Source organism: Arachis ipaensis, chromosome B1, assembly GCF_059453495.1.
Source record: "Arachis ipaensis isolate K30076 ecotype BB chromosome B1, ASM5945349v1, whole genome shotgun sequence".
Taxonomy (NCBI): domain Eukaryota; kingdom Viridiplantae; phylum Streptophyta; class Magnoliopsida; order Fabales; family Fabaceae; genus Arachis; species Arachis ipaensis.
In genome coordinates, this window is record NC_142436.1 from 85250290 (window position 1) to 85256856 (window position 6567).

Sequence of the window (6567 nt, forward strand, 5' to 3'; positions counted from 1 at the left end):
TTGAACAAGAAGTGGAATAGTTCCTTTTCAGCAAGAAGTAAAATAACAGTATGTGGTGGTATGTATGTTTGATTGTGTGGTAGCTCACTTATAATGAATAAAGAATAGATTGTTCTCCTTTTAGGTATAAACTAGCATGTTGTCTATGAATCTTAGTAAATAAAAATCCTTGGTTGAAAAGGGAAACAAACAAAAAGAAATAAAAAGAAAAGCCAAAAGTGGCAGCAAAAACAAAAGAAAGCAATGAATAAGGCTAGACACCAATAGCTTGGACCTTAGGACATATGCTTGTGGTGTCTGTGTACTAGGATCTGCTTGGATGATTAGGTTCTATGGAGTGCTTTAACACTTAGTAACTTGGGTTAACTAACCCGGGATTATCAACCGAAAGTCTATTATCAAGAACAACCTAGTTACAAGACATTTAGTAACCCAAAGAGGTGCTGGGCATCAATGTCTTAAGAAGAATTGTGAGCCAAGTGTCTGTAGTAGAAAATGTGTTAAGTACAAATAAGCTAAGAAACTGCTACAACACATGACACTGAGCTAAAGTCTATAGGAAAAGAAAATGAAGAAAAGCAACTACCAAGGATGAATGAATAATAAGAGGTCATAGCAGTATGATAATTGATGCTTGAAGGAGACATTCTATGCGTAAAGATCAATAAGAAGTGAACTGTTGCATTTTCTGCATAAAACCCCATCGACTAATAATAATGACTTCCTGATATGAACATCCCCTTCTGTTTCATTCTTTTTTCTTAATAAATTCAATACTTGCTTAGGGACAAGCAAGATTTAAGTTTCGTGTTGTGATGCCAGGACATCTTAGGCTAGTTTCACTAGCCTTTTTTCTTGGTTTTTAATAGGTTTTATTCACTTTCTTGAGTTATAAGTAAGCCATTTGGGTAGAAATTCATGCATACCTAGATTCATCCAATTATGATTAATTTAATACAATTTCATGAGAGTTATGCTATAATTACTTGTGTGCTAAGAATGATTAGAATTCTCATGACTTTAGCAAGGCTTTGATGCATGTATTGGTTGATGATAGGTGAAAGAAAGCATGGAGGAAGGTTGAAGAATGAGCATGGAAAAGATGGAAAAGAAGCAACATTGGTGGCCAAGTTGGACCACCAACGTTACCTCAAACGTTGGAAGAGAAACAGAGCACTTCTCTGTAAACACTGCTGATGCTCACATTTGAGGTAGCGTTGGACATCCAATGTTACCCCCAACGTGGTGATAAAAATTTCAATCCTGGAGCTAAATGATTTTTGAGTGACACGTACGCGTCATGTGTGAAAAAGAAAAAATTTCAATATCAAGCGCAAGTGTGCGTCACGCGCTCGCGTGGAATAGCAAAAATCGACCATCCACGCGTACGCGTGGGTCACGCGTACGGGTCAAAATCGAACGTTGGAGGTCCAACATTGCCTCAAACACTGCCTCCAACGTCCGCGATGCCAAGCCCAGAAATTGGAGTTGAGAATTTTGAATCGACGTGTACGCGTGGATGGAAAAAAGGACAGTGCACGCGTAAGCGTGGAGTATGCGCACGCGTGATAATGCCAACGTTGGAGGGAACGTTGGGGGTCCAACGCTGAGGCCAACGTCCCCTGCATGGTTTTTAAGATGTAAAATGAAATCTTCGCATCCACATGCACGTGCCAAGCACGCGTATGCGTGGATGAGCATTTTTGACCCTTTTGCGCGGACGTGCAAGGTACGCGTACGCGTCGATAGCGGAATGTTGGCCCTCCAACGTTGAGTCAAATGCCAATGACAGCAAGTTTCTCTGGTTTTTCTGAAGAGCATTTGAGTAAACGTTAGCCCTCAAACGTTGACTCAAACGTGAAGCATCAGGATTCAAAATTCACACAGATCTCTTCTCAACACCAACAGGAATCAATTAGAGCCATTTTTAACCCAATTCCATTAAGGCCAAAAGCTCAATTCAAAGCTTGAAGATCAATGGAAGAAAGTGTATAAATAGCTTAGAATTTAAGTTAGAGAGAGTTTTTTTTTACTTTGGAACTTTTTACTTTTCTGGGCACTTTTACTTTCTATTGTATTTTTCATTCTCTGTTTGGTGAATTTTTCCAGAATGTATCTTTCAATTCTAATTTCCATTTTGAGAGCTATGAACAACTAAACCCCTTTCATTGGGTTAGTGAGCTCTATTGTAATTCAATGGATCAATAGTAGTTTTCATCTTATTCTTCTTTCTTTTCTCTTGATTTTTGTTAGAAAGCTTTCGGTCTTAATTCAATTGGATAGTTGTCATGAGAGAGAAGCTATCTATAATTGGAATTCTTTAGAGCTTTGAGAGAGGAATGAAGAATTCATGCTAGAATTGCTTTCTCACATTGGATTAGATTGGGGTTTGGATGGATATAGTGATATGTAATCCTACCAACATTTTGATCTATGAATTTGTGTGGTATAGTCAGGGACCGAACTTCAACTCTTCCCATGAGCAATTAAATCAAGACATTGGGCAATTGTTCATACTTAGAGAGATTGGTGACCCATGACATTGGGATCCAATCATCTAAGATTTCCAAGCAATGTCAATGAATGCATTGATTGAGGAAGAGGTGAAAATGATTTGATCTGGAGAATTCAATATCTCCTATAACCCAATGAATCCCCCATCTCTAATCTTACCCATTCTGTTTACTTTCTGCATCTTTAATTTCATGCTTAATCCCCATTCCCATTTAATTTCTTGAAATTTAAGCTTCTGTCATTTAATTTTCATCAATTTAATTTCTGTCACTTAATTTCTTGCCATTTAAGTTTCCCGTCAATTTTACTTTCTGCGATTCTCAATTCAATTTCGATTTTGCCCAACTAGCATAATTCTCCAATTAACATTGCTCAATCTACCAATCCCTGTGGGATTTGACCTCACTCTTCAGTGAGTTTTTACTTGACGACAAACCGGTTCACTTGCTGGAAGAAAATTTGTTGAGAGGCAAGTTTTCGCGTATCAAGATACAAAGGTTTGGGGAGTGCTCAATTAGATGGGTCTAGAAGGAGAGTTTGGCACTTCATTGAGAATTCATTTTGCTTAGCACCTGGATGGAATAATGACGATCAATTTGAAGATGCGTGTCGAAACAAGATATGGGATCCAGGAATACATGAGGATCAATTTTGGGAGCCCTTAGCTTGTGTGGAACTTCATCAAGGCTTGGTGGCATTAATTTTGAAGAATGGAGCTTATTGGAATTCCAAGCATTGGTGGATGTTCAAGGATGGATTCAAGAACAAGCCACCTTGATGAGGAGCTCCCCATAAGTCCAACATAAGGATAATAAATAAAAGTGCTAGGTGGGAGACACACCACCATGGTAACATATTTTCATTTTTCTCTTTTGTGAATACTTGTAGAATTAGTTTAATTTCATGTTTTGATTGATTTGTTGAGTTTAGTTGGTAATCTAGAAGGTTAAATAAGGTTCTATGGTGTTTTGGTAGCTGTTTGGAGGTTTGAAATGCTTGGTTTGGGGCAAGAACTTGAAAAAATTTTGAAAAATAGAGCACCATGCCACACGTACGCGTCACCCACGCGTACGCGTGACCCCAAGTTTTTCGCCAATCCATGCGCACTCGTCACTCACGCGTACGCGTGGATCCGAAATTTTCACCTCCCATACAAATTCCAGAGAGTTGTGCGAGTTTTGGGCTGGAATTGTGCATTTCGCACAAGCCTAGCCACGCGTACGCATCACCTCATGCGTACGCATCGCCTCTCTGAATAACCCACCAATCGTATGCGTGACTCACGCGTACGCGTTGCTCCCATTTCACTACCCCACGCTTACGCGTCACACGACACGTATGCGTGGATTGCCCTGTTTCACCACCTTCTTTTCTTCTTTTCTTTCCATTCCTTTCCTTCTTCTTTCTTCTCTTCTTTTCTTTTCACCCTTCAACCACCATCCAACACTATTAGTTGTTTAGTTAGTTTGGTTCATGTTTATTGTCCTCTTTTTCATTATAAGTGTTGGATTATTAATTTCGTTTACTGTTTATTGCTACTGATTACTGATAAGATGTTATTTCAACATCATTGTCGTTAAATTTCATTGTTGGATTCTTTGTTGAGGTTATATTTTGTTACTTGGTTTGAGTTCTTAATGCTTAATGTTTTTGGATACCAAGGACATGTCACACTGCCTTCAAGCTTTCTAAATCTTTCGAAATTGCATGATTTGGCCACCATGTAATTTAAAACCTTTTCTTTGATTAGACAATTTCTTGATGGATATTGTGCATTTATCTTAATGCGTTGTATTTCTTGATCATATACATCCATATGTTATGCTTATGCCTTAATGACATGATTGACCATTAATTGTTTACTTATGTGCTCTACACATATTTGAAACTAGTCATTTTGGCACAATGATTCTTTTGTGAAATTGGATTGGAAGCTCACCTAGGGACCCCCTCTTGAAATTCTCAAGCTATATGGACCATGCTTGCTATGTGATTGACTTTTCACCTCTAGTTCTTTTTTCCTACATTGCATAGCAACCATGTTTCCCATCTTATGTCCACTAGGTGATGTTAGCCCAATTTCAAAAGTGTGACATTGTTGATGTTCGAGCTTTACATTTCAATTGGTTCACTAAGTTTACTTGCACAGCACTCAATGTCCATTCATTATCCATTTCACAATTGCTTATCGTTGCTTGAATGCTTTTGTGTTTCTTTAGTGCTTGTTTGTATCTTAACCTACAAGTTTTCTTTTAAAGTATTTCAAGCACACTAGAATGAGTGAAGTGCATGCTTCTTTTATAACATAGCTTTTTATGCTAGTATGTGTTCTAAATTGTGCACAATTTAGAACCCACACACCTATTTTCATAAATGTCATACCAATTCACTCACTTCATTCTAGTGATTATTACCTCATTCCAACAATATATGCTTCTTTGCTTTTGCATTTACTTTTCTTACTATCCCGTTTTCTATTTTCAGGATAAGTCATCATAAGCAAAAACGGAAGTAGGAGAAAGAACATGTAGCAACCGGTTGATCCACCAGCTGAAGGTGGCAATTCGGAAAGTCACCGTACCCCCTTGTTCATCTTTGAATGCACCGAGGATGGTGCAAACTTTTAAGTGTGGGGAGGTCGCCCGACCAGTCGGCGTTTTTGGGTGACAAATTTCTAATCCCAACACTTTTGCATCTCATTTTTAGGTCTTCTATAATTTTTGTTGTATTTTCTTATTTTTGCATATATATACATAATAAGCTTAGTCAAAATAATGAAATTTTTCCAAGAAATTTATCTATAGGGCACTCCAATTGATTTGAGTAAAAATTTTTCATTGAACTTGCTTGAATTATATATTGTGGATAATGTTTTTGAGCTAAGAACACAAGTATGTGAGATTTGAGCCTAATTGTGTGGTTACATCTTATAACCACTATTTTCCATTCTTGTGTGCATTATTCTCATCCTATGATTGCAATCATTGATTTGCTTAATTCTATTATGTCCATTATTTTGTGTATGAATGCATTTATATGATCGAGGCCATTGTTTCAATTAGCTCACTTAACCAAATAGCCTTACCTTTTATCTTCCATTGTTATCCAACTTTGAGCCTACGATTAACCCACCCTATTCTTTAATTTAGCACATTACAAGCCTTAAAGCAAAAAATAATAAATGTCCCTTATTTGGATCTTTGATTAGCTTAGGCTAGTGAGTGTGTGTATCATTCAAGTGTGGAAAAACTTGGGACATTGGTTGAGGTAAAAGTATATTTGGTATTTTCATTGAAAATATTGGAAATTGGGTACATACTCATGTGTTAATTAAATGTAAAATCATGTGCATTGATACTTTTCTATATACTTTATTGCGAATATATATATATATATATATATATATATATATATATATATATATATATTCAAAATAAAGAAAAATATATATCAAAAGAAAAAAAATAGAAAAAGAAAGAAAAAGAAAAGAAATAAAAAGGGGACAAAAGGCCCCAAAGTGAAGTTCAGTAAAAATCAATGCATATGTGTGGTGATAAAAAAGAAAATGCATGAGTATGTGAAAAAGTGAAGAATAGGTAGTTAGGTTAGCTTTGAAATTGTATAGGTCGTCATAGGTTAGGTGGGAAGCTTAGGTTAATCAAAGATTCAAACTCTAGTCCACTTACCCATATGCATCCTACCTTGACCCTAACCCCATTACACCCTATGGATAAGTCCTCGTGATATTTCTATGCATGCATGAAATAATTGTTGATTGTTAGATGAAAAATAAATCTTGGAAAGCATGGTTAGGGGAGAACTGAGTGAAAGAATCAACCCAATACACTTGAGTGACTAGAGCGGATACACATCCAGTGAGGGTTCGATTGCTCAATTACATGTTTCACCTATGATCATCCCTTTTCTTGCAAGTTTGTAAAATCTTTCAACAACTCAATTAAATTATGGGTTTGATTTGGTTGTTAATACCTTTAGCCCTTGTCTCATACATGCTTTCTCAGAATTTGATTTATTTTGACTAAGTAGTTGCAT